Source organism: Microtus pennsylvanicus, chromosome 15, assembly GCF_037038515.1.
Source record: "Microtus pennsylvanicus isolate mMicPen1 chromosome 15, mMicPen1.hap1, whole genome shotgun sequence".
In the NCBI taxonomy this organism is placed as follows: Eukaryota; Metazoa; Chordata; class Mammalia; order Rodentia; family Cricetidae; genus Microtus; species Microtus pennsylvanicus.
The window spans coordinates 69,473,689-69,501,294 of NC_134593.1; the positions used below are offsets into that span (position 1 = coordinate 69,473,689).

Sequence of the window (27,606 nt, forward strand, 5' to 3'; positions counted from 1 at the left end):
GCTGGAGCAAAAGAGACATCCAAGCCCGCCCCTACAGTGACACACTTCCTCCAACAAGGCCACACCTCCTAATAGTGCCACTCCCCTTGGGGGCCATTTTCTTTCCAACCACCATATCAGGCCAGGAGAAACAGGGTTAAGATTGGTGGGTGGGGCTTGTAGGAAGGTGTGCTGGGCTGCTGGGTACACCTTTGAGCCAGAGGCACCTTCTGGGGATGGATTGCCTGAAGCCACAGTTATAGGAATGGGTTTGAGTCTTCCATGGTAGGACAGGTAAAAAGAATCAGATAAATCTTGCGGCAGGTGGTAAACTGAGGTCTAAATGCTTCCCCAGGAAGCTTCCAGGGCTTTGTCGGAAATGAATGACGCTCATTAGAGTGAGTGTATTGGGGAGAGGCCAGCAGACTGCACTGGCTCCCATTACTAATTAAAGATGACCTGTGTACCACTTACAGGCTTAGCTACAATGCAACAACACTGCCGCTGTCAAAAGTGCAGTGCAGCTGGACAGTTGTCGTTCTTTTGTTATTTTTCCTGGATTTTTGCTTGCTCCCTGAGCTTTAGCAAAGGACGACTCTAGAGCCTAGCTCTGCTCCCTTATTGTAATCTATCATGGTAGACTATCATTCATGTTGACTACACTATCTTTTGTAGGAATCCTCATGTATTGTGTTGTGTGCAAAAGCCGGTGTCTGGTCATTAGTACGCACTCAATAAATGTTCTCTGAATACGTGGAATGAATGGAGTGTTTTATTATTGAGACAGACACTTCTTTAGATGAGGATTAGCTGTGAGTCAGACTCATGCTTCACCACTCACGCAAACAGAGGCGGGACTTTCCATTGCAATGTAAACTGAATACATTTCACCCTGGAGTGCACGCAATTGTGTGCAGCAGAGCTTCGGAACACTGAAGACAGGCCAGCTGAGCCCCTGGATCTTCAACCAGGGATCTGTATTATTTTCTCTATTTATTCAAACGTCACAGAAGAATGTTGGCAGGTGGAGGAAACGGTCAGAGAGAGACGAGGACTAAAATGCTGAACTAGGCGTTGTCTAGAGTGACCTCAGTTTTTACAAAGTGAGTTCTAGTTGCTTAATTGCCACAGAAGTGACACTTCTGCTTGTGTTCCTCTGAGGAAGACGAACAATGCATCTCACAAAAGGAATTGGCCTGTTTCTTCACCCGTGAGAGCCTGGCCAGTTAAAAACCAAGTAAAAGACAGGCCTCCAAGGTCAAGGCCGGCAGGATGAGACTTGAAACGGTGTGACAGGACCGTGTATCTGTGCTCCACGACTTTACCCAGCTGGAACTCCAAAAAAAGGAAAACCTGCTTTCTTGCTATCCCCATTCAAAAACTCATCACACTGCTCCAAAAACTGGTTTTGTTGACTGCCTAAACTCTTTGGAAGCTTGGCCTGTTCCCCAAGATTCTGACTTGGGATATCTGGGGTGGGGCCCAGGAATCTACATTTATTAGAAGAATCCAGTGATTTAAATGGAAATTATTCACAGCCCTCCAGGCACAGCCTTATGGGCCACTCAAACCCTGTAAACCCTGGTCTCACTGTAGACCAGATGCACGATTTCAGGCAACGCTATTTGAACTTACGCTTCCTCATCCTTCAGATGGTGTCTGTTGTCTGCTTCTCTGAGGAACAGGATTGAATGGAAACACCTATATAAAGGGGGTACACAGATTAAACAATCAACTAAGTGCGTGATAGTTCACATGTATTTTCTGGGGTGAGTGCATGACCGCAGCCCTCTAAGGGTTCTAGAAAGATCAGCGACTTCAACCTAGGATTTCTGCAAATTCATCAGTTCTTGTTAGCCCTCACAAAGACCGCATTGTTTTTCAGCAAAATGCAGAAGGCCTTACCCGCAGAAGAATTTTATCTAGGCTTTGGGGAATGTTTACATTTGGTAGAGATGGTGAGACCCTGGTACATGTCATCTCAGCCTAAAGGGCTCATCCTGCTTCTAATAGAGTTGAAACACAGTTGCTTTTGAAGACAGAAGGGCCTCCATTTGGGAAGTCCTATCAGCCTGTGTGAAAATGAAGCACGTGAGCCAGCTCCACAGCAGGCCGTGCCTTGAGCTGTTTTGGCACAGATAAAACTAATTGTCTCCACTCTGCCTGCTTTCGGGTTGTTCAAGCGGGTGGTGACTGGACCATGTTAGGTTCCAACTCCTGAGTTCTTTGGAAATGAGTGAGTGAGTGATGGATTGTCTCTGGAGTGAAGAAAGGCTCATGTGACAGCTGTTGGTCCATTCTGGCCCTCTGGTTGGTCCCCAAGGAAGGGCAGGGGCTTTGTTGCCTGGAGAGAGAATAAGCAAGGCTGCTTCCTTCCTGGATGCGGTGACCCAGTTGCCTGTGTGAGGAGCCCGTGTCACAGCCTCTCTTCCTTCCTGGATGCGGTGACCCAGTTGGCCTGTGTGAGGAGCCCGTGTCACAGCCTCTCTCCCAGCCCCGCCGAGAACCCGCCAACAGCAGAGACTTTCACAAGTCAAGTGTTTGCTGGAGTTCTGGGTCATACGGTTAGGGTGATGCACAAACAAAGGAATGGAGCATGGTCTGGAATCCAGGGAGAGACCGAGCAGAATAGTGAAAAGGAAACTCAGAAACAGAGAAGGGAGTAAAAATGGAAACATACAATATCCTGGGAACCAAACGTCTAAGGTTCAGCTTTTACTTAGGGGAAATTTTCAAAAATTTCCCAATCTACAAATTTAAAGATTGAAAAATCTTCATATGCATCCTGAATCATTTTCAAAAAGTTCAGTCCCTCCCTTTGGGAATATGGATTGAAATCTGTTTGTTTCATACCCTGTTGCTATAAAGGAAGCAAAACAAACGGACTGGCGGCCAATCAAGATGGCACCCTCCAAAGGCATGAGCACACACATGCACACACACATACATACACACACGCACATAAACACATACATACACACATGCACATACACACACGCACATACACACATACATACACACACGCACATACACACATACATACACACACGCACATACACACATACATACACACGCACATACACACATACATACACACATACATACACACGCACATACACACATACATACACACGCACATACACACATACATACACACACGCACATACACACATACATACACACGCACATACATACACACGCACATACATACATACACACATGCACATACACACATACATACACACGCACATACATACATACACACATGCACATACACACATACATACACACACGCACATACACACATACATACACACATGCACATACACACATGCGCATACACACGCACATACACACATACATACACACACGCACATACACACATACATACACACATGCACATACACACATACATACACACACGCACATACACACATACATATACACATACATACATGCATGCACATACACACATGCACATACACACACGCACATACACACATACATATACACATACATACATGCATGCACATACACACATACATACACACATGCACACATTCATATGTGTGTGCACAAAGACAAAGAAGAAACTTGACATTAACTCCATTTGTGTTGACCCTTAACACATGATGCTTTACATAACATAGGAAAGAGGGAGAGGCCACCCGAGTGGGCGAGCTGGATATGATTGCAATTGGATAGGCCTTGCCTTACGTTGAGTAGTAACCTGGAACAGATAGCCATGAGTGAGTAGAACACATCCCTATCAGAGGAAACCGCCTGAACAAAAACCAATAGGAGGAAATGAGTTCCCATTGTGTGTGCACATGAAGTTCCGTGGAGAGGAAATCGCCTGTTTCAGCACACTTCCGCTCCCTTCCGGAGCTGCCACGGAAAGACCAGAGATGGTGTCTCCCTCAGCCTGGGCTAGGCTGCAAGGAAATAAGTGGGGTTTTTAGCAACTCCACCCACATTCCTAGACTTCTGGAAACTTCTGTTATAGACTGGATCTTGGGTTTTTCTTTGGTTGTATTCGAGGCTGTATGCATATAATGTAAAACAGCACTTGGCTTCAGCATCCTGCTCTCTTTGTAGACTTTATTCATTTCCTCAGCATCCACCAGCCACTTCCACGGAGGTGTCATACGGGGCCACCTCTCCGCAAGGGCCCTGGTTCTCTGCCGAGGGTCAAACCATCAGAGAAGAGGCCTAGGATTAGCTCAGGGCGGCTTCCCTTTCAGGTCTCTTACGTGTACAATAACGACACCGGCACTCCCGTTACCTGCTATTATCTATAGAAATACAGTTCTCATCATGAGCATTTGATTTTGTGGAGCACTGTGTGGTGCCTGGCGCTCGTTCTGAACCACAGAGACCAGCCATTTTCGGTCCTGGAAGATGTAGGGGTATAGCAGAGGGAGAGGATTGTATGTTCCAGTCACATAATAAGTGAATTACCTAGGTCTCTGGAGCCCCCAGGGTAGGGCTTGGAGACACCTAATAGTCCTCAAAGAGCTTGGATTGAGAAGGACTTATTATTTTTTTCTCCTTTATGTTGCTTGATTGACAGTTTCAGTACAGTTAAGCTGGGATCTGCAGGGATGCTACTATAACGGGCGTGCATGGTGGAGTCATTTTCCACTGACATCATCCTCTGAAAGAGGTTCCTGAGAGAGGGAAAATGAAAGCAGAGGAGGGAGGCGGAGGAGCCTGAGCGCCTTCTGTGCAGAGCCCGCCATCTTGCCTGCTGGCTGCACCTCCACCCTGAGCTTGGCTGAAGCCCAGTGTTACTGACCCAGTCCAGTTTCCTCTCCTGTCCTCCAAGGGACCGTTTGCCACCGTGGCCTGTGGCATCTGCAGACACTGTGTGTAGGAGTGAAAAATCGATTCAAAGACACTATTTCTTGAAGGCACCCAAGTTCTACTGCAGTTTACATTGGAGTTGGTGACTTTCAGTTTGCCCTGGAGGGTTAAAACAGTCTTGGTCCTTATTATAAAATGCCATTTGATGGTTCTCGGTTGATAATCCTGAGGGGAGCAGCCAGCGAGAGCCAGATACTATTCAGGGTGCTGGGCTCCCGAGATGCCCTGGCTTGGCCTCAAGGTCAGTTGATGAGAACACAGAACAGCGTGGTCAACCTCAAGGAGACAGGGCAAGGTTAGAGGGGACAGTGCTCAGAGTGGGTGGTCCTGGCTCTTCTGGGCAGTGGATCAAAGGACTGGCCTTTTCTGAGGAGATTTGGAAGCTCTGAAGGACAGCAAGCAAAGAAGGGGGGAAGGGGCATCACAAAAGCACAGTCGTTCCAATTAACAAATGCCTGCTAATTACTTGCTTCTGGGACTTATCAAGTCTCATCTATAAACTAAAATTAAAGGGCGATTGAGCCTTAAGCTGTTAGCTTTGCTGTCTTCCTGCCTGCTTGCTTCCTTCTTTCAGGGGAAAACCATACAAATTAAGAATCAAATTTGCCAGCAGATAGCATACGGTTGCAGGGAAACAAGACTGCTTTCTGCAGTGTGGACAGGGCTGGGGCGTGGCCACGTTACCTTCTGGCGCACTTCTTGTTCAGCAGGCCTGTGGGGAAAAGAATCCAGGGAAACGTGTGCCTGGGTTCTTGCCTGTCCAGCACTGGCTGTCTTCCATAGCAGGGCAGAAACATGCAAAGTAGCCACGTCTGTCTGTCCTTTCTCCTGGACCGAATTTTACTCTCCCCTCAAGCTAGAAATGCCTGCGGGGGATAAAAACAAAGGCTTCTCACATGACACTGAATAATGGTGGTTTCAAAACGCCTGGTGGTTGAGTCTAATTTGCAGGGTGAGGTCACAGGATCGCCTGGAAAATTCCAGCGTGAGTTTATTCACATAGTACTGGACATCAAAAATAACAAAAAAGTGGAAGCCGACTCTTGAATTGTTTGGGAGGAGTTTGTGTTTCCTTGCGTTTCAAACATCGTGACTTTTGTAGTTGTTCTGAGCAAAATGCAGGCTGTAGTTTTAAAAGCAAAAAATTGAAGGGCATGAGAGAGAAATAGGCCAGAGCTTAAAAATGTAGCTGAGAGATCAAAGTCAGAAAACCCGAGGGAAACATGGCACCTGGAGGGAGAATAGGTCCCGGGTGACTCCTCTCGGCCGCGGAGGCTGATTGGGAGCTAGGGAACCTGGAGTTTTTCATGGATTTGTGGAATTCCTGTGACTTTGTTCTACAGTGCTGACCAGCGGGTAAGGTGCCTGCTTCGCCACTGGCTTTGTAATCTCAGTGCTTTGCCTTTCATATAATGGCTTGTTTGTTTTGAGGCTGGCGCACACTGGCCGAAGAATCAGACATTTGTTTCACAGTGCTTGTTTTGAAGACATCAGTTCTGGGTACATCTTCACACTGCCTGTAAAAGGAGAGGCTTATCTGGGTGAGCTGCACCGTACAGGCATGGCGGAGAACTATATACGTCTCCTACTATGTGGAATAAAAGTGAAGTACGATAAAACTTCATTTCAATCTAATTACTGAAGACCCTGAACTATACATTATTCATAGAGATGTACGGTTTTATTAATTAGGATGACATATTTGAGAGGGCCAGGGATACGTTACCTAATAATGACCCTTAAGAAGCTCTTATTAATGAAAAGATAAGAATGATTTATTAGTGGAATTAAGATATTTATATCTAAATGAATGGTAATGAAGTGTCTGAAAAGTTTGGGCTCATAAGTAGGGTAAATAGTTGCATCAGAATTAGGTTAAGACTGTTCATTTGTTCATTGAGCAAGCCCCTTATACCCCTTAATTTCATAACTAGTTCAGAGGTCAACTTTGGCCTGGTCTGGGGGCGGTTTCAACTCTCATGGGAAATCTGCCGGGTTACTGGTGGCCGTCTGCCTGGAAAATCTCATGTGAAACGTTCTGAGGTGCCAAGCATAAGTTAAGAGGGTGAAGAAGCTGGGATTAGCTAGTGTTGCCTGCCGTCAGCGGGGAAGGGAGGGTCAGATGCCTTCGGTTGCTACCCTTGGAGGAGGCTCACCCCTTCATTCTCCAGAGTCATCATCAGTGTTACCGTTGGCACCATTTCTGGGTGTCTTGAAGACCCAACAAACAATGACTCTTCTACTGGAGGGGTAGCCATTCCAGTGTCTTAATTTACCTCTGCTCCGAAGAAGGAAGGATGTTTGAGTTGAATTTATTTCACTACATAGACAATATTTTTATTTTCACTACCTTTAAGGAACAAAATTATTTTATAACTCTTTTGAGTGTGTGTGTGAGAGTGTGTGTGTGTGTGTTTATATGGGAGAGGGTGGTTACTCTGAATGGGCCCTTTTCTATTTACTGTTTTTATTGCTATTTACCATTGTGAGAATTCATTCCACCAATAGCTTTGGTGTAATGGCCTTAGGGCAAGACTTCTGGTCTCCTTAAAAGGGAGAGAGGGTCTCTCTCTCTCTCTCTCTCTCTCTCTCTCTCTCTCTCTCTCTCTCTCTCTCTCTCTCTGTCTTGGGTTTTAAAGACTGAGTCAGGAGCCAGGCGGCATTCCCAGCTCCCTCCATCCCCAACTCCACGAGTCTGCTCTTCCCAGCACCCCTTAATAAATTGATACGTGTGTGTGGTTCATGCTACTTTACAATAATTTCAAGTGTAATTATTATTTTAGTTTATTAAGTAAAGTGTGGAAGCACTCCACGAAAATAAATTTGGAGATCAGTCCAGGTGCACAGATTACCACCACCTTCTTCCATTTTGCAGATAAATGATAGAAACCGTTAAAGACAGGAAAAGAGTGGGAATACCCTTGAATTGTCTGCTATGGTCTAGGCACTTTGGCTTTCCGTTCAAAATTACTTTTTAAATATAATGCTATCAGCTGTCCAAAAGATGGATATTGTTGTCCCAGTATACATAAACCAGGTTTTGAACGTCTTGACTATTCATCTAGCATGGAGCTGAAATCGGAACCAATTCTGTTATAGTTTTAGATTTGCATGTCATCTGTCCCAACTATTGCAGTGACATTTTATGCATCCAGTAACAAGAGCTGGAGAATTCAGCAGTGTGAGAACCCTCCATCAGTGTTAGCATGTTAGCTGCGGCTGTTGCTGCTGCTTCTCCTTCTTTCCTCCCTCCCTCCTTCCGTCCCTCCCTCTCTCCCTCCCTCCCTCCCTCCTTTTTATTATTTTCTTTTGCTGAATTTGAATCTTTGACCCTGTGCAGAGAAAGGCCTACTGTCCAGAAGTGCCCGTGAGGCCAAGCCTCCCAAATGGCATTTTCCTTCCTGCCGAAGGACGCAGTCCTTGGCTTTATGAGCTGCTAACAATCACTTTTTAGCACAGAGCTGGGAGATTGTTTTAATACACTTAGTGATGTTCCAAAAATAGCGTGGGGGTGGGTGGATCATAAATCTGAATCACTTGTAGGGTCACGGTGAGACCCATGAATGCTGGTAATCTCGGGGAGAAAGTCGATGAGCCCCAAGAACGAGGCTAGCATGGGGATGTTGTGTGACTGTCACAGCCCTTGTTGAGTGCCTGCCGTCTGCCCGTGGGATTGAAGGAGACGCGTGTGCTAAAAGCTTCTTTATTCACTGGGTAAAACGCGTCGTAAACATCAGCTGATAATATCCATGGTAATAATTATATTAAAAATTATAAAGCCATAAAGAGAGCTCTAAGATGGCCAGCCCAGCGTGTTTCTTTGAAAAGACGATTCATTAAAAATGACAGCATAGTGCACTTGATTTTTTTGTTTTTTTCTTTTTAAGACTTAGAGGAGTAAGCACCTGGATTCTGGCTTCATGTTCAAAATATTAGAATCCTGAAGGATGTTTTTCCCCTTCGCTTTTGACAACTCGGGGTTGTCATGTCCCTGCTATGCTGTCAGGTCAGCCGTGGACATGGCTACCTTGAACTCTCAGAGATGGGGGCCTCACTCCCTTGTCCTGCCGACCTGACTACTGAGTCAGGGTCATTAGTACCTGTGTTACAACATAAAGGGTCATGGTTAGGGCAATGGGACTGCCGGCTTTAAGACAACTTAGGAGCATAGATGGTTTGTTTAGTTCGTGCATTAAAACAGCTTTAAAAAAGAAAAGGAAAGAAGAGAGGAAGGAGGGAGGGAGGGATGGAGGGAGGAAGGGAAGAAAAAAGGAAAGAAAGGTGAATCAACCATGTCACTTACTCCACATTTTAAATCACATTTTGGTTTATTATTTATTTTATCTTTTTGTTTGTTTGTTTTTTCGAGACAGGGTTTCTCTGTGTTGCTTTGGAGCTTGTGCTGAAACTCATTCATTAGACCAGGCTGGCCTCAAACTCACAGAGATCCGCCTGCCACTGCCTCCCGAGTGCTGAGATTAAAGGCGTGTGTCAACACTGACCAGCTAGCATTACTTTTATTTTAAATCCCTTTATAGACAGGTAATATGTGATCTATCGGCTAGTCAGTTGATCTTCCTATAATTGACGTTGTGTCCAATTAGAAAAAGAACTTTCTCGGAGGTGCAAACCTTCCACACATGCTGTGACCTTCTGTCTTTGCTGTGGCACAGCCTTGTTCTGGTCTAACATGTTTTATGTTCCGTGGGAAATAATACCTCCTGACAGCGACTCCTGGTGTCTATTACTCCTCAATCTAGCATGCGATCATTTATTTTCTCATAACAATTTATTCTTCATAGTACTTTGTAGTTGAGGTTGAGGCTCTTGTACTTGGTTGAATCTCCAAATAGGCCGAAGCATCACCCCTTAATGCCACAGATTTGGTGTTCGCCCCACATCTTGGCCACCCATCCCTGAATCATGGGTGTAGCTCAGTATCTCTGCACAAATCGTGACCAGACCAGACACTGTGTGTTAATCATTGCTCTAAGATAATGCAATCGACATAAGACTCTTCCTAGAATCAGTCCCTCTTTTCCCTCTGAAATCACATGAGCTCCAAGGCAGTCACACGTTTGCAGGGCAGAACCCTTGCTATAACCCTCTGACTGCCACTTAGGGTGGTTAATTTTACATTAGTTATGTTTTATTATTAGAAACAATAATAAGCAGTTATAATTTAACATTTTATGCCAAGCCTATGAAAAGTGTTATGCAAATTTGGCTATTATTAGGGAGCTCCAATTTGCAAGCCATTGTCATTCCTCTTCTATGGCTTTTTTAAATATAATTTGATCTCTTAAACATTGGCCAGCCCCACCACCACAGCCCACTGGCTGTGAATGGGAATTATCCAAATTACCGTCGAGTTGTTTAAATACGAAGCTGTATTTTACCTCACGACTTGTTCTTCAATAACACATAATTTCGGACACACAGTTTGGACAACAGACTGAGATTTCATACGCCTCCCGTGATGTCTCAGCGAACGTGGCTCTCAATAGAACGGCATCCAGGCTGAGTGATGCCGTGCGCTTTCTCTGTTTTCCCACCTTCAGGTGCATCCGTGCTCCAGAAATGGTTCCGACATCCTAGTAACACATAAGCTGCTCTTCACTTGTACGTGCAGAGGCAACGTGTGTGTAAGAGTCAAGGTCAATGGGGAGTTTTTATCATTCTTTTCTTACCTTCGGTTGTTTATGTTTTCAGTTTACCTTCAGAGGGTCAAACCTCTTTTTCCTCAAAGAAAATATATTTAAAATCATATGGCCAAGTATTTGGATCTGCTATGCTACATTGCTAGAAAACCCACTTTTAAAGACTTAATAATACTGTTCTTATAATTCCATATGTTGAGATTATATTTGCTTTAACTTTTCTTGTTACCTAATATTCGATTGGTTCTGATTGCTTATTTTTGTACATTATGTTGTAATTATAATCCAAGCACTTAAATTCTAATTTTTTTAATTTCTGATTTTTCTAACTTCTGATTTTTTTCTCTCAGAGTGTATTTGAGGAGCTGCTATACTTTTCAATCCTTTGCATCTCTTGGAGTATTTTATTTGCATATGGGAACTATGATGTGATTGAATATTTTGTAATGGCTGTTATATTTCTCCTCAGCACCCCCAGTTTGCTAATGGCTTCTACTGTTTTGTGTTCTAAGAGAGGAACTGGAGCCCACTCAGCTCATCTGTGGCTCGCTCTGGGGCACAGGGCTTCAGTCATTTCACGCATCTCCCACTGCCCTCATGATGGCTGGGAGAGTCCAGACCCGTGGGTGTGGCCAAGACTTTCACACCTCTTAGTGTGTCCATTCTGAGCGCTCCCTTGATTCACTGCTTACATTTAATTTGTTCTTTTATTTCATTGTTTTCTCTCCATGAACATTTAAGCATTCTTAGATGAAGTCTTCATCTTCTTCCTTGGGTTACCTTAATCTCTTCCTTTTTTTTTCTCGGTATTCCATAAATCCATGTATTTCCAGATCTGATGGGTTCTACTTGGATATTGATAGTGCTTTCTACCAAATTCAGACTTGAATTCTGTCAGTGGCCTCCCTATCTAACCGTATGTCAATGGCGGCCATACTTGCTCAGTCTCTTGCTTTCTTCTTATCTCCCCTAACTTCAGCTTCCTTGATCTTCGTTGAATACTGGGAAATATGCAGCTACACAACAATCTCTTAAAGTTTGCTTTCCCAACATCAGACCTTGTCCAGCCGTCTTGATCCCCCTCTTGGTTTGTGGAATGCCTCGTTCAGTCCTTTCAGATCTTCCTGGCGTATCTCGCTGTTTCTTTTGTTTGGTTCATTCATTCATGTTGAATGAGAAGAGACTTGCCCAAGCCTGCCCCTGCTTTGTTCAAGCCAGAACACAGCATCTTACAGCCTATGAGTAAGATTTCCCTCTCTGGTGTAAAGCAGCGCCCTTGGTGTGATGTGATTCAGTTCAGCGAGGCAGCAGCTTCAGAACGGCGTGGCCGCAGCATGGCCTCAGAGCTTCATACAGTTGGAATAATGTCTCCCGACCAGGTCCTTCACTTCACCCGTGCCAGCATGCAGCTCAGCCGAGCCTCCTTCCTGTCACCACCTCCACTTGGAGGGGCACCCTGGGGCTGCCAGCTCTCGGTTTGCCTTGCTACTAAAGAAAGCTTAGTTATTCGCTTCCTTTGTGACCAGTGACACATGGAGACTTCAGTTAAGACTGGAACTGTCCTTGGTTCCTAACAGACTTAAAGTTGTCTTTGTACTGCAGACTGTGGGTCAAGTTGGGCTACTCGGGGCTCAAGCTGACTTCTGCTGTCATCAGAGGCTTGACGTTGACTTTTATATCATTCTTATTTGCTTGCAACAATTTTAATTCTCAGAGGGACACGTGTGCCTGTTTTCAGCAAGAGAGTCCTGTTTCCCCCTTTTTGGATTGTATTTTTTAATCTAATCAGATGGTGACCCTTAATGGGGAGCAGTATAAGTTTACTTAACTAACTTATTCTTTGTGTTTTCCAATTTTCCAGGTAATACTTTCTGAGTTGGGCATTGTTTCTCCACACATAATTTCTGTTATCCTGCATTCTAAGTTCTTGTGTATACTAAGATTTTGTTCGAGAAATTCCTGGTTGAGGGTGGAGTAAGAGGGCTTAGTGGATAAAAGGGCTTACATACAAGCCTGATGGCCTGAGTTCAAGTCCTGGGTCTGCAGTGAAGCGAGGCTGAACTCCCAGACGCTGTGCTCTGACCCCCACATGCACGTGGTACAGGTACACACATGCACAGACAGAAAAAAGAATGTTGTAAAGGCATTTCCTGTTGATTCCGCTGATGTATATGTCTGCCCCTTCAGCAGCAACAAATGGTGGCTTTCATTGTTTTAAATAGCATCCTCGTGTTCCAAGACTTATCTCACGGACTGTGATTTCTTTTTTTGGCAATCTCCGTTCAGCTCTCTGTTTCTTCTTTCAGAGAAATACCAAAATAAATGTTTACATTCCCCCTACACTTACACAAGTCTTCCCTAACACTAGAAACAATCTCTGAGACATTAATAAATTGTGCTGACTCTACAACTTGGGTTAGTAGGGACTAAAGTTTTAATTGAAATTTAGATTAATTTTTAGTATATTTGTGTATATTTGTGTGTCTGTGTATGTGCCACCTGTGTTTGCGTACCAGCAAAGGCCAGGAGAGGGCACTGGATACCCTGGAGCTGGAGTTCTGAGCTGTCCAATTCAGACGCTGGGAACCAAAGTCAGGTCCTCAGCAAGAGAAGCAAATGCTCCCTTCCTGCTGAGCCGTTCCGCCATTTTACATAATAAAAGGTGAAGCTGGAGAAATGGGTCGTGGAAAGGAACTTGCCTGGTACAGGTGAGCCCCTGGGTTCAGTCTCTAGCCCAGGGGTGTGAAAAGAGCAACAGCAGCAAACCCTGTAGCCTTGGATTTGATCCTCACAGGCGCAAGAAAAAAATCTGAAAAGAAAAAGAAGGGTGAGAGAGAAAGCGCGCTAGTTGACCTGTGTCGACTTCATTCAATTCCCACTCACATCCTGACGTCGGCTTTACTCAGGGCTGTGCCTGTCCCGTGTGTTTTTCAGTTAGCATCACTCCCAGCTGATTTATGAAGCTACTATAAATGAAAGATTTTTATTATTTACGTATTCTGCCTGTTGACTGGTGGAAAACTATTGGTGCCGGTCAGCTTTACTCAGTCATCTCCTTTCTTGTGATCTGACTGAGCCCACCTTTCTGTGTGAGGATTAAATTCCACTCTCTTGGATTTTCTGGGGCTATTGTCACATCATTTGAAGATAATCACATGTTTCCCCTTGTCCAATAACTGTGTCACATATCAGTGCATGTTTCTATTATATATTAATGCTCTATCTCTAGACTTTTGGAAATTTGTGAGCAGCTTGGATTTTACAACCCACTGTGGCTGCAAGTGTCCTCGAGAGACTATTAATGAGTTATAGCAACCAGCAGCGGATCTTTTTTTAATCTTGCTAACTAAAATCTACTTAAGCACTGTATATTTGTTAGATTTTTTATGTTAAAAACAAAGTTTCAGGTGGTATATTTAAGACCCATTACTTGGGAAGCAGAGGACAGGTGGATCTCTGAGTTCGAGGCCAGCCTAGGCAACAGAGTGAGTCCCAGGACAGGTTCCAAAACTACAGAGAACCACTGCTTGAAAAAACAAACAAACAACAACCACAAAAACAAAAAAAAGATGAATATCCCTTCCTTGCTTTGATTCATTTTTTCATGTGTCTCTCCGTCCATCCATCCATCCATCCATCCATCCATCCATCCATCCATCCATCCAACAAGTCCTTGGTTCATCCTTGTTAAGACACGTAGTTCTGCTTGCATAATTTTTGTCCCAAAGTTCTCATAGTTCAACAAATGCTATGAAGCAGAAACAAACATACTCATTAAGCTCTTGTTATATTCCGATTACTACTAACAGGTTAGGGGCACCTGTGACAGAGTAATTAAAGCAGGCTTCATTCAGAGACGCCGTTTATTTCTGACTGGGGGTCCAGCTCCCTAGGCTCCAGAGTTGCGCATTTGAAGAAAGTCTGGTGTTGTGCAGACAGATGGAAAGAATTCTAGCAAGTTTCGGGTGGCTGAAGTTTCTTACTGAAGGAAAGCCTTTGACTTTATAGAAGAGGGACACAAAAATATCCTCTTTAGAGATGGCATTAGCATACGCATTAATACATGGAAATGATCACAAGATTTTTTTTTTTGGAAACTTGCACTCTAGAAAATGTATTAGTTAATATGTCAGTTAATGTTTTTCTAGACATGCCCAATTTTAACTGTTAATGCTGCTAAGAAACATTTAGATATTTAGATAAAACTTCCGTAAAATTGAGCCACATGCTGGTTAGTTTATATCAACTTAACACAGACATCTACATACCTGCGAAGTGGGAGTCTCAATTAAGGAATTGATTTTCTGCAAATCGGCCTGTGGGCTTGTCTGTGAGACATTTTTTGATTGCTGGCTGGCATGGGAGGGCCCAGCCCTCTGTGGGCGGCACCATCCCTAGGCAGTTGGGCCTGGGCTGTATAAGAAAGCAAACTGTGCAAGCCAGGAGGAGCAAGCCAGTACGCAGCATTCCTTCATGGCTTCTGTTTCAGTTCCTGTCCCCAGGTCCCTGCCTTGAGTCCACCGTGGTTCCCCTCAATGATGGATTAGAACATGTAAATCAAATCAACCCTTCCCTTCGCGTATTGCTTATGGTTATGGTGTTTATCACAGCAATGGAGAGGCGAGGTAGCACAAACCGTTTCCAGATCTGATGATAATTATGATTTTGATTTTTCTTTGAGAACAATTTCCACGTATGTGGAAACTTTGAGACATGAACTACCGTAAGTTTCAGATGCAGAATGAGGGGTTTGGTGGTAATCGTCAGAAGGGAAGGCACTTAAAAGCCTTCTGAAGTTAGGCCCAAAAGGTTTTGCTTGTAAAAGTTTCAGTGAAACAGAGTCGATGCTATTTGCCGTACCTTTGAAACACACCTCCAGAAAACTCACGAGATCTAAACATTTGGTTTGAACTTCCCTTTTGACATTTTTCTCTCCCCGTGCCCCGTGCTTTATTTTTGAATCATAAGATTGGAGGATTATAATGATACTCTACAGTTCTCAATCTCCCTTTAATTTACTATATTGTGCTCAGAGTCTAAGTTCCGAAGGAAATTAGATGTCCGATGGATATTTTGGAAGCAATCATGCCTCTTACTGAGATGTGCAATTACAATCGAAAGCCATGGCACGTTGGTTTGCAGTTGCACGCACAGCTGATTTCCTTATTTTTCATTAAATAAATTAGTGCATGGGTTTCCCAGCCTTGCTGGTGGCACTGACATCAGATCGTTCTCATGCCTATTGCAGGCCCTCAGTCCCGAAGCAGCGATACCACCTCCTCTGAGATGGGTTAGAGAGTCAGACGGAATTATTAGCCATAATGAACCCAGGCTTCTGCTTCAGGGTTAACAGAGCAAATCCCCACGGGTCACAGGCATCTCCCTGGAGATCCACCCTCTGTGAGGCAAGAGCACAGTTGCTAGCATGTCCAAGGCAGATAGATAGCATGCTGATCAGTATTTCTCAAGTGTCTCCTCTTGCTGCACCAGCAGAGCAGAGGCACTGCCCCCTTCAGGGCTGCAAGGGTTAAGGAGCGTTTTATATTGACAAAGACTCCTACATCTTACTCTCTGCTCCATCACTGTCGGAGCTAAATACCGAAGATACATTTCGGATTACTCACCATTCCAATCATTTGACTTCCTCCTTGGCTCCCGACAACTGCATGAAGCCCCTGAAAGAGGCAATGTTTACATGCGGCTCTGTCGCTGTTTATGTCCGCACCTCACAACCGCTGCTTTGTCCACACTCGTCACTTGTGCGTGGGTAAACTAAGGCTGACAAGGTAACTGTGACCTGCTGCAGATCTCCCAGCTAGTTTGTGATGTGCGGAAGTTAAAACTTCGAACTCCCGGCTCTGTCCGTTTTCTGACAAACAGGCAACAGGGCTGTTTTCCCAGACGGGAGTCATGTGTATGCAGAGTAGCGCCATTACTGTCCGCACTCCGGAGAAAGAAATGCCGGCTGCCTTTTCTCTCTGGAACCTGCCTTGGACCTAATGAGCTGTGTTTGGGGTGGAGGAAAAGAACATCCGAGTGAGTGAGTGTTCTGTGGAGCATCCACCCTCCACACAGACTCACACACACACCCCCCGCGTGACCAAGTGTGGAAGGAGAGTCGGGGGAAACTAAGCCGTATAACAGAGAACAGTGAACCCTTACAGTGGGCCAGCTTGGGGTCATGGATATTTATATCTGATTGATTAAAAAATGTTGGAACCATAGTTGGCGAAAGTTTGGAATGCTTGCTGGCCGGGAGCGACGAGGCACTAGTTACAGCGAGTGGCGGAGAGATGAGCTGGTAGCCTGACTGCGCATTTGCAACCCATGAGTCATTCTTACTGGAAAAGTGGAAACGGGCAGAGACTTCCATCTCGGCCAGCTGCTGCAGAGCCCATGCGTGACATAACCGAAATTTCCATCCACCGTGGTGCAGCCTTCCTACCGGGGCTCCAGACGCTACAGTCTCTTGTGCTGGTCTTCCAGACTCTTTCACGGACCAGTGCAATAGTCAAGTCTCAGAGCAGAGACAGCTAGTGAAGAACAGTGGTGGATGTCTTGTCCAGGGTCATGCCTGGACCTCTGGACTCTTAGCACTGTGAGTTTAATGAAGCAGCGTCTTTCCCATCAGAGGCTTCCTTTTGTTAACGTGTGAGTTATTCCAATCAACGCCAAGAAGACACGTTTCAGTACGCGACACGGCATTCGTGTTCACGTGCGCTGGGAGTTCTGTGGTAATCCTACAGTCACTTCACGTGGCATTGCTAATTAAAGATAGATTGCCGAGTCACACTCTGAAAACCAAGGGTCAAGGCACCTTTTGCACATGTGCTAATGACCAAAAGAGATAGACTTGAAACCATCTTGGTTTGGGAATAGGCCAGATACGTACCCAAAGTACTTAACTAAGTAGCTATGGAATAATCTGCATACCGGAGAAAAGTGGTGTTCAGATCCTTATTCTCTCTTCCTCTCTCCCTCTCTCCCTCCATCCCCTCTCTGTGTCTCTCTTTCCCTATTTTTTCTTGCCCTTCCTTCCCTTCTCTCTCTCTCTTTCTCTGTCTATCTGTCTCTTTCCCTTCTGTCTCTCCCCTCCCTCCCTCCTGCCCTCCTTCCCTCATCTTTCTCCCTCTCTCCCTCCCTCTGTCAGGTTTGCTTTCATTCTAAGCCATTGGTTCTCTTGAGAAAGAGGTCAGACCAGTTTGAGGAGCAAGCAGGCTTAGAAGAGCAATTGAAGTATGCACATGGGAACACAGATGATAAAATCATTTCAGAAAATAATGAACAAGTAACTTGAGAGTTTGTCTTGAGGGTGGTATCACAGGTTATGCCGGGTTATTAATTTTCCAGCTCAGCAGTGTGTCTCTTAAAAAAAAAACTTAAAGGGAAATGGAGATGCTTTTGAAAAGAAACGCAGTGCCATGGGTAGAGGGAATAACTAAGTGGAGTCCATGAGCCGGTAGGCCTGGGAAAGCAAAAGTGTTTACAATTGGGTACTAATTGTGTGTTAGACAAAGAGCCAAGATGGCTGTGCTGAGAATACTGGGGTTTATAGAGTTCTTGGTTCACAGGCATGTCCTAGGGGCTTAGACCTAGGTGTTGTCACAGTGGAAATAAATGTTAATGATGGGCACAGCTTCATCATAGGGTGTACTCATGAGCACAGCTTCATCATAGGGTGTACTCATGAGCACAGCTTCATCATAGGGTGTACTCATGGGCACAGCTTCATCATAGGGTGTACTCATGGGCACAGCTTCGTTGTAGGGTATACCCATGGGCATAGTTTCATTGTAGAGTGTTCTCATGTGGCACCTAATGTGGGGCTTGAACCCATGACTTGACCTGTTTTCTCAATTTCCCCTTCCATAAAATGGGAAGAAGCCTGTTTGGTACTATATAGATGTGACTCCTGACCAGGGCCAGAGCAGCCTGTAGTCTCTTCCTTGCTCCCTGCTTCTCAGTAGAACTCTGCAAACTGTTGGCCCATGGTTGCCATGGTGACACAGCACTGGGTGAAGTTGCTTAGAAATAATGACAAGTGGTAGCAGCAGGGAAGCCGAGTTGCGTGGTGACTGGGCTCTGAGGAAAGCAACAAAAGGAGCTGTACCCAAGGAAAGGAGAGGTGGCCACTGCAGTGAACACTGATGTCATCTTGCAGTGCCCATGTGTGCCTAGGCTTATGTGTTGTAGATTATACATAATTGCCTGGGTCATTTTATTCCTCAGAGTTTAGGCTTGAAATACAGTAAATACTGGTTGTTGGTTTCAGTATTTATCTACTTATTTTCCTTGAAGATAAGACCAACTGTTGGCTCAAACCATCTCTGTAGCCCACTTCATTCTTGTGGTGTGAGTCACTCCATGTCAATGGCAATTAACCGAAGTATGGCTGGAAATTGACTTTTCATGACCCTTCTAGAGTTGCGTGAAATCACTGTAAAACTAGGTCTTTTTAAAGCAATTGTCAATCCTTGTCTTCCTGTTGCCCCTGAACTCCTGGGTTCTGCTCGTAAGTCAGATGGGCGTGGGAAAAGACTTACTCTGCCCCAGGTCAATGGAGTTTCATCATCCCTGGGCTCAGGTCTGTCCATGCAGTGACCTACAGGGTTCAAATAAGATAGTAGTTTTCTGTCTTTCCAAGGTCGCAGAAACCAGTGGAACTTTCCTTCCCCATATGTGGTTCTGCACCAGAATTGCAGTGTCCTAAACAAGTACTGGGGTTGGTCTGATGTGGAGAGAGACCAAGGGCTGGAAGGCTCTTGGCATAATGTGTCCCCCTTAGAAAGCACATGTCTGGCCCGTCTTGGAGGAGGACACTCTGAGGCCTTCCCCAGAGACCTGTTGATCCCCAGGGGTGTGTGTTACTCTGCGCTTGCTAGAAAAAGCCAAGCCAAAGAAGGGAGTGGGCCTGTGGACTGTCCATGGCCTCTCAGACTCAACAGCCATTCCCCAGACAGCCCAAAGCACCAGCACCACTGCCCTTGACATTCCGAAGCCCTCCCCAGATCCGCACCCTCAACAGCTCCCTCCACTGCACAAGGAAGACTGAAATGGCCGCCGTTCAGGGCTTAGCAAGCAGAAATGGTCTGTATCCTGTGTTGGTGAGAGGGAGGAAACAGGAGGAGGGATAATTCCACCAGTGAGGTGCCGGTTCCCCGGACCCACGTCCCTCGTGCCGTTGAGGGACAGACTGCCCAGTCCTCTTAGCCTTCTTCCTTCCTAACCCTCCTTAGCTGCTGAGTGTAAGAGGAACAGCATCAGCTACCTCCACTCCCCTCCTCACCCCCTTTACCGTGCCACCCTCTCACGTCTGCGCTCTGCAAATATCCCCCTTCCCATGACATATGCTCCCATTAGATCCCATGGCTCAAAGGGCCGGCTCACAAATCTAGGCCAAACACAGCCGAGTTGATAAGATTTTTCACAAGAGTCCCTAAAAATACATTTCTCCTTAAATCAGCCTTGCCAGTCACCGAACAGCCACAGAACTTGAAGGACAGAAGTGGCTTTAGAAACTGCCAAGACCCCTTCTTCTTAAAGCTCAGAAACTGGATTCCTGGGGAGCAGAAATAATAGCAAGAACAACAGCGCTGCGGACTATTTCAGGTCCTATCATGAAGACGGAGCAAAGCGCGCCCGCCGTAAGGTCGGGCGCAGACCGTGAGCTCTGGAGTCTGTCCAGCTGTGTGTTCGCCCATTCATCTGCTCAGCCCCCATTCAGCAGGGATGTGTCCGGTGTTCCCTGTGTCCCAGAGTCAGATGTGTTGCTAGATGTCAGGGGATGCACACAGACCCTGTCCCGTTCCCACAGCCGCTCCACCCCAGCTGTGAAATAACTGTGCACACTGAACACCAACAGGTGAGCCGGCGTGAGCAGGGGAGACTGATGCAATATTACATCAGAAAAGCCTTCCCTGTAGGGTGACCTCCAAGGCATGGCTGTCTGCAAGAGTATTCCCAGCAGAAGGACCCGCGGGGCTGAGGCTTGGAGGCAGGATGTGTCTGGTTACCCTAGGACTGAGACAAAGGCCAGAATGGCTGGAAGGAAGGAAGCAGGGAGAGAGATTATCAGAGAAACTGTAGGACCAATCACAAAGGTCATTGTAGATGGTGTTCAGAGAAGCCGTGGGACCAACCATGACTGTCCTTGCAGACCATTGTAAGGCTCTTGACTGTGACGTCCAGGGACACAGAGAGGTGAGCCGATCTGCCTCCATTTCTGACTAGATTCCTTTGTGCTGGTTTGTTTGTCGAGGTGGGTTGGGAAGTAGTGTTGGGAGATGGCTTGGGAGATAATAGCACTAAGAAGCCCAGGAGAGAAGTAAAGGTGTTTGAGTGATGGAGAGTGCCCAGATACTGAGTCTTCTAAGAAGATGGCATCCACGTTGCCCATCTGTGTATCATATGCAGGGTTCCTGGGAAAGGAAGAGAAGGACAAAAGAGAGAGAGAGAGGAGCAGAGAGAATAGATGTCTGGAAGAAACCACTGTCTAAAGCCATAGAAATTGACCGGGAGTTTAACTCCATGAAACTGGATAGAGATGTGCTTACGCGGAGGCCTGGTGGGTTCTGCTTCTGTTCCAGCCCTTCTGGCTTCCACATGCTTCTTTCTCTTCCAGTTAGCACAGGCCACCAGACATGAACTACTCTGTGATAGATCTCATCCTTATTACCTTCCACCTGAAAAAATCTTATCGCAAATGATGCTGGGTAAATATTTGTTTTAAACGCTCTACCTGGTCTTATCTCACCTTTAAATATGCTTACCCCAGGGTGAGAGCTGTTACCCCGGTAACCTCTGAGTCGGCTGCATACTGCACTTCCTCCATCTTGCCTTTCTCTTGGTGACACTTGCCTGTATCTCTTACTGCACCTTAGTGCGTGGAAGGGAAGCCAACCGACCCTTCTGTTTTCTGAACGTGTCTGATAGCGGTGTGTCGAACCATATCAGCCACACCCAGTTCTGGCTTCACTCACGGCTGCGGCTCAGCATGTCCACAGCCACACGTATGCACACATGGAAATGTTTATGGGTTCCTATGATGTCTGCACAGTTTCTACTCCGGGGAGAACAGCCTTGCCGCTTGCCTCGGCTGCTGCGTCCTGCACACTAATCTCCCCAGACCTCTGGACTTTTTTATTACTGTACACTGTATGTAGTAAAGCCCTTAGCCTTAGAAATGTGTGCCTTCCTTATGCTGTGGTAAAGAAGGTGACAAGACTACAGTCCTCCATTCAGGAGCAGGTCCTGCCTTTCCGCAAAAGCTCCATTTTCTGACGCAGCTGCTATCTCTGCCTCTGCTTTCCTCTCACGTTACATTACCGCCGAAAGCCCGTATTCTCATGTTAGGCAGCATCTGAGGACCCAGTCCCCCTCTGCCCCCACCCCGCCTGTGTGGCAGGTGGACAATTTACCTGGCTGAAATGGCAGGGCTGTGAGACAGCTCGCACCTAGAGTTGATTTTCCAGCTGTGTGGCTCCAAGCTGCTCTCTTTCCACCCATGAGGGAGGATTGAGCAGCTTATCCTGTCATCTCAGGAACCAGTGACTTCTTTGCTCCTCCCTCTTCAGGTCATAGGTAGCTCACCTGTTCCCCCTCCACCCACCTGCTCCCCCTCCACCCACCTGCTCCCCCTCCACCCACCAGCTCCCCAAGCTTTTTCCTATTTCCTTCCTTCCACCAAAAGAGCCTGGGAAGGTGAGTTGGGGAGGCCGCCCTCCTCTGTGTGTTCTCTTCATCCTTCTGTTTCTCTGGGCTGCCCAAATCTCATCCAACAGTGCAGAAAGCATGGGACATTCCCTCTGCTGGGTCCCTGTATCCCTCTGCCACCAAGTACCCCAGGGTTGTGTCTTCCTCTGCCACCCAGAGAATCAGGAGCACCTTGCTGTTAACAGCTGTCCACACACATCCCCTGGTGTCCTTGCAGTGTAGACATCCAGCCTCTCCTTAGCATTCTGCCTCCTCCCTTCATGCTGGATGATTCAGAGGAGTTTTCTGTCTCTTGTTTTTTTTTTTCCTTTTCTGTCATTTGCCTGGTGCTTCTTACCTCTGCTACCTCTAAGAAGCAAAGCAGACTGTGCCTTATCCTGTTTAAGTGGTCCTTTAGTCTCCTAGAGACACAAGTCTGCCTTGCCCTTGCTCTCACTCAGTGAGTGTGCCCTTGCTCTCACTCAGTGAGTGTGCCCTTGCTCTCACTCGGTGAGTGTGCCCTTGCTCTGACTTGGTGAGTGTGCCCTTGCTCTGACTTGGTGAGTGTGCCCTTGCTCTGACTTGGTGAGTGTGCCCTTGCTCTCGCTCAGTGAGTGTGCCTTTGCTCTGACTTGGTGAGTGTGCCCTTGCTCTCACTCAGTGAGTGTGCCCTTGCTCTCACTCAGTGAGTGTGCCCTTGCTCTGACTTGGTGAGTGTGCCCTTGCTCTCACTCGGTGAGTGTGCCCTTGCTCTGACTCGGTGAGTGTGCCCTTGCTCTGACTTGTTGAGTGTGCCCTTGCTCTGACTTGGTGAGTGTGCCCTTGCTCTGACTTGGTGAGTGTGCCCTTGCTCTGACTTGGTGAGTGTGCCCTTGCTCTCGCTCAGTGAGTGTGCCCTTGCTCTCGCTCAGTGAGTGTGCCCTTGCTCTCACTCAGTGAGTGTGCCCTTGCTCTCGCTCAGTGAGTGTGCCCTTGCTCTCACTCGGTGAGTGTGCCCTTGCTCTCACTCGGTGAGTGTGCCTTTGCTATCACTCAGTGAGTGTGCCTTTGCTATCACTCAGTGAGTGTGCCCTTGCTCTCACTCAGTGAGTGTGCCCTTGTTCTGACTTGGTGAGTGTGCCCTTGCTCTCACTCAGTGAGTGTGCATGTCTTAGCCATCCCAGGGCCTGAGGAACTTGGATTCCACTTCATGCTCACATCTATGACCATGACTTCTAGATCCCATTTCTGAATGGCCACGACTTCCTGATTGAAACTTCTCCTAGGGCACAGCATCAAGTCCTTCTCCCCACACAGAGCACACACTTCGAAGTTCTCTTTGCCTCATCTCTTTCTTTTCTCTTAGATCCCAAAAGGTTGCTGCTTGCTAATGAGTTTCTAACAGCCTTTCTTTGTGGCTTTTCTTTGCCGCCTGTAATTACTGTGGAGTTTTACCTGGGTTTTTCCTTTCCTCTTAAACCATTGCTCTAGCGTTTGGCCAGATCCCTACCCCTTGCAAACTTTTCCAGGGAAATGTTTGGAGATTTGCTTCTCTATGGAGTTCCCGCAACCTAAGTCTTGTCTTTTTTTTCTGGCACTATTTGAGGTCCTCTCTGCTCACTCCTCCAGTGCACCATACCAGTTCAAGGATACTTGGGCATCGCAAGACCCCATGACCCTGTTCTGGATGAGGACAGCCCCCACTCAAAGCGCACTGTGGAAACTTGGGGCATATCTCTGGAACTTAGTGGACATGAGCCAACAGATTTTGATGACTTGTGATGGACATGACTCTGTGAAGAACTGCCTTCTGCTACTGTGAGCAACCCTGGGGTTCCAGACTCAGAACTGCCCAAGGTCCCATCTAACATCAGGGCAGCTTTGAAAAGCCATGACACGGTCATGCTAGAGCCAACCTGTTTCTGTGTCCAGCACACACATGCCGTCTCTGTGCAGACATCAGTACCCTACCATCCTCTAGTACATATGTGCCCTTGATAGCGCAATTGCCAACAGGCGTGGCAATACATTGACTGTTTTAAATGTATGTCCATTGGCCGTGTGAGGGATCCCTTTTCTTTGCTCATATTAAAAGTAGGTCAATGGCGAGTCCTAGGATCCATAAATGTGTTAATTCCCTTTTCCCCACTGTACCTACAATACCAGACACCAGCAGCTTAAGGAAGAAGGTGATTATTTTGGCAAGTGGTTTCAGAAGCGTTTCAGTGCATCTTGGTGGTGAAAGCATAGTAAATCTCATTTAAGGGTGCCAATAGTATGTGGGCAGTCTGTTCGCATCACAGCAGCCTGGGGAGCCAATCAAGAGGTCCCACAGTCTCTCAAAAAAGCACCACCAGATAAGGAGAAAAATTCAGAACAAGAGGGTTACGGCAGACTCAAACCATGACAGTAGGCAGATGAAGTGGCCATTAGACTGGTGTCAACAGGGAGGGAGGGAGAGAGGGAGGGAGGGAAGAAGGGAGGAGGGAGGGAAGAAGAGAGGGAGGGAGGGAGGGAGGGAGGGAGGGAGGGAGGGAGGGAGGGAGGGAGGGAGGGAGGAAGGATCAAAAGTCAGCTAGGGAGAATTGTCCATGGCAGACTGTGCCAGGGAAGGAGTGGGCATTCAAACAGAGGAATTTGGGGTTCCACCATGACCCTGTCTGGATTCTACCATGGGTTCCTGGCCACCCAGGAGACAAATCCCATGTCACACTTGAATGTTATCTAATACAGTTGCTTTTCTTCCAATACCGGCGTCTCCTAACTGAATTACACTTGGACAGGAAGCACAATGGGAAAACAACCACAGTTTGAATACAGCTATGTGCTGAATGTATTCTATCTGGCTGTGGGTTTAAAAGTATATTTAGAATTTTTCTCTTTTCTAATTAAAGACAGGATTTCTGTCTGTGTGCAGTCCTGGAATTGGCCATGAAAGTGGATTGGCAATGTTCACATATTAACACGAACCCTGGATTTGATGACTTTTACACTTACACTTTAAGAAACGGCACACAAGGGGAAGAAAAAAATTAGCTGAGAATCTTCTCCTATATTGCCTTTGTCGTGGATGATGCTGACCTATTGGTGACCTTGGGGTCTCCGACTCATTTCCTTCAGCAATATATCAGGAAGCGTGTTCCAATGAACTGAGTAGCATGCGAAATAGAACCAATGACAGTCAGAACTCCGTCCCCACTCAGGACGAGGGCTGGGAGCTGGCTCAAGGAAGATTTGTCAAAGGTTTCTGGAGCTCACATTAGAGAAGAGGTTCCAGGGGTCATATCCCCCATCAGGTAAATGTCCACACACACATGTATTATTGTTCTTCAGACACGCACACACGCGCGTGCACGCGCACACACACAATCGACTCCCGAGGCTCGTAGTGACACAGACCCTCTCCACCTATCACTGTGTGTCTGTCTGTGCAGCATCTAGTTATGGACACAATTACGCCCAATAACACGGTTTTCCAAAAACTCCCAGTACTTTCTGGTGGCATTCCTAACAAGTTAAAGCACAGCCTTGCCTCAGTTTATAAAGCTGCCTTGTTCTTAAAGACGTCAGTGATACTAAGACAGCTTGGAAATTTAAAACTGACACTTAATGCAGTTATCTCTGCAGAATCTAGATGAAATAGACCAGCTACCATAGAGAGAGTCCCTGCATTATACTACTAATTATGTTGTATTACCACAGATATTTATGGATTATGCGTTATCATCCCCTTGATCAGCCAGCTCACAGGGATTGGTCTGTCGCACAGTTACCTGGGAGGAAAGACTAGAAGCCGGGCTCGCAAAGTCTGTTTTCACCACTTAACTTTCAGGGCACCATTTTATAGATAATTTTTAATAAAGCAATTAGTAGGAGTTTGGAAGAACAAATATTTTTGGTGATAACCATGATGGCTGTCCTTATTTCTGTGAAGAGATGGCTGGGTGCTTTCTTTCCTTGGTCTGTCTCTGTCACTACAGCCTGCCTCTTGGTCCATTGAGCTGGTTTGACATCTCTTCCTCAAGGCAGTGATGACTGGACGCTATTGCACCCCACTCCTCAACCCTGGTGCTTCAGCTGGTGGCCCCTTCAGACTGGTCCCCAGTCACTGTGTCTGCACCGGAGAGGCTGGGGATGTGGCTGATTCATTGGTCAATCAGTGGAGGGTGCTCACCCTGAGCTGTTTTAAACAGTCGGGGGGTGGGGGCAGGGATGCTCAGATAACAAGCTACGCCCAGGAAGGAAAAATTATTTTATTTATGTATATAAGTCATGTGCCATGGCATAGCCTGTAATTCCAGTCCTAGTGGACTGAGGCAGGGGAATTGCCAGAGTTCAAGGCCAGTTTGGGCTATTTAGCATGTACCAGGCTAGCCCAGGCTAAAGAGTAAGTGTGTCTTAAAGACCACCCACCCCTGCTTACTGCCTCCACCACAACTTGTGGAAAGCCCAGAGTGATATCACCTGTAATCCCCAGCTGCCTGGAGGAGCCTGAGGCAGGAAGGTCAGTGTGAGCTCTAGGCTCAAAAACAAAATCCGTATTTTAAGAATTTAAGTGTTAAGAATGGGAAACCCAAAGATTGTAAAATGAGAACTAGGAAGTCAAAGAGACAAGAGCTCCTCACTGTAATTAGATGTATGCAAAATAAAATTAAAGGCGTCCTCGTCCGTGAGTGACTCCTTGGCTAATGAGTCCTCCACTGTCTGACTCAGAACCGGTTTGTTTTGCAGGATCCTTTAATCACTGCAGCAGGACGCCTTGCCTGGCAGCCAGCTCAGGCAGCCCAGGTGACCAGGAGAGCGCAGGAAGGCTGTGCCTTCGCACACAGCAGTTTCCCTTCGGGCTGTCTTAAATTTTGATCAGTCGCAGCCTCAAGATTGGACATGATTGATGTTTTTCCCTTCAGAAATGTGCAAATTACCCACAAAGTGATGGCTGCTGTGCAGGGACACCTGGGGGGTCCTCAGCCTGGGCTTGTCAGAGAGGGTGTGGAACCCCGGGGAAGCCAGCCACCTCCTCCTCTCCCATAGCGAAGAGCCAGGCATTCTGAGCTTACGGGGCTGCATAATTCAGTGATTGTCAAAGAACCTCAGCAGCAAATTCTTTTATAAGGTCCAGAGTCACAGCTCTCTGAGACGCTAACACATAGAATAGCTTGAAATAAACTCTGAAAAATGGAAGTGCCGTGTGAGGAAAGTGAGGAAAGGACCCTAAAAATAGTTGACATTGGTGTGTAGAGTTGAATGGAAAGGCCTTCCGAATTTCAAGAAGTACTATAGAAAGCTGTTTGGCTTTGAACTTTGAGCTAGTCTTTCCTTTAAAGATAGCAAGCCTGGGTATCGGGATTAAAAGAAGTGCGCACGCGCCTCACAAAATAGTCCTTTCTCTCCGAACACCGCACCACCAAGGGGCACCAGACGAAAGTCCTTT

General features: G+C 46.4%; 1 protein-coding gene across 6 annotated transcripts in view; it reads left to right on the forward strand.

The window, feature by feature from the left end:
- Positions 1–27,606, forward strand: part of Mbnl2 (muscleblind like splicing regulator 2) — a 151,502-nt gene that overhangs the window by 16,194 nt on the left and 107,702 nt on the right. The window lies entirely within an intron of this gene.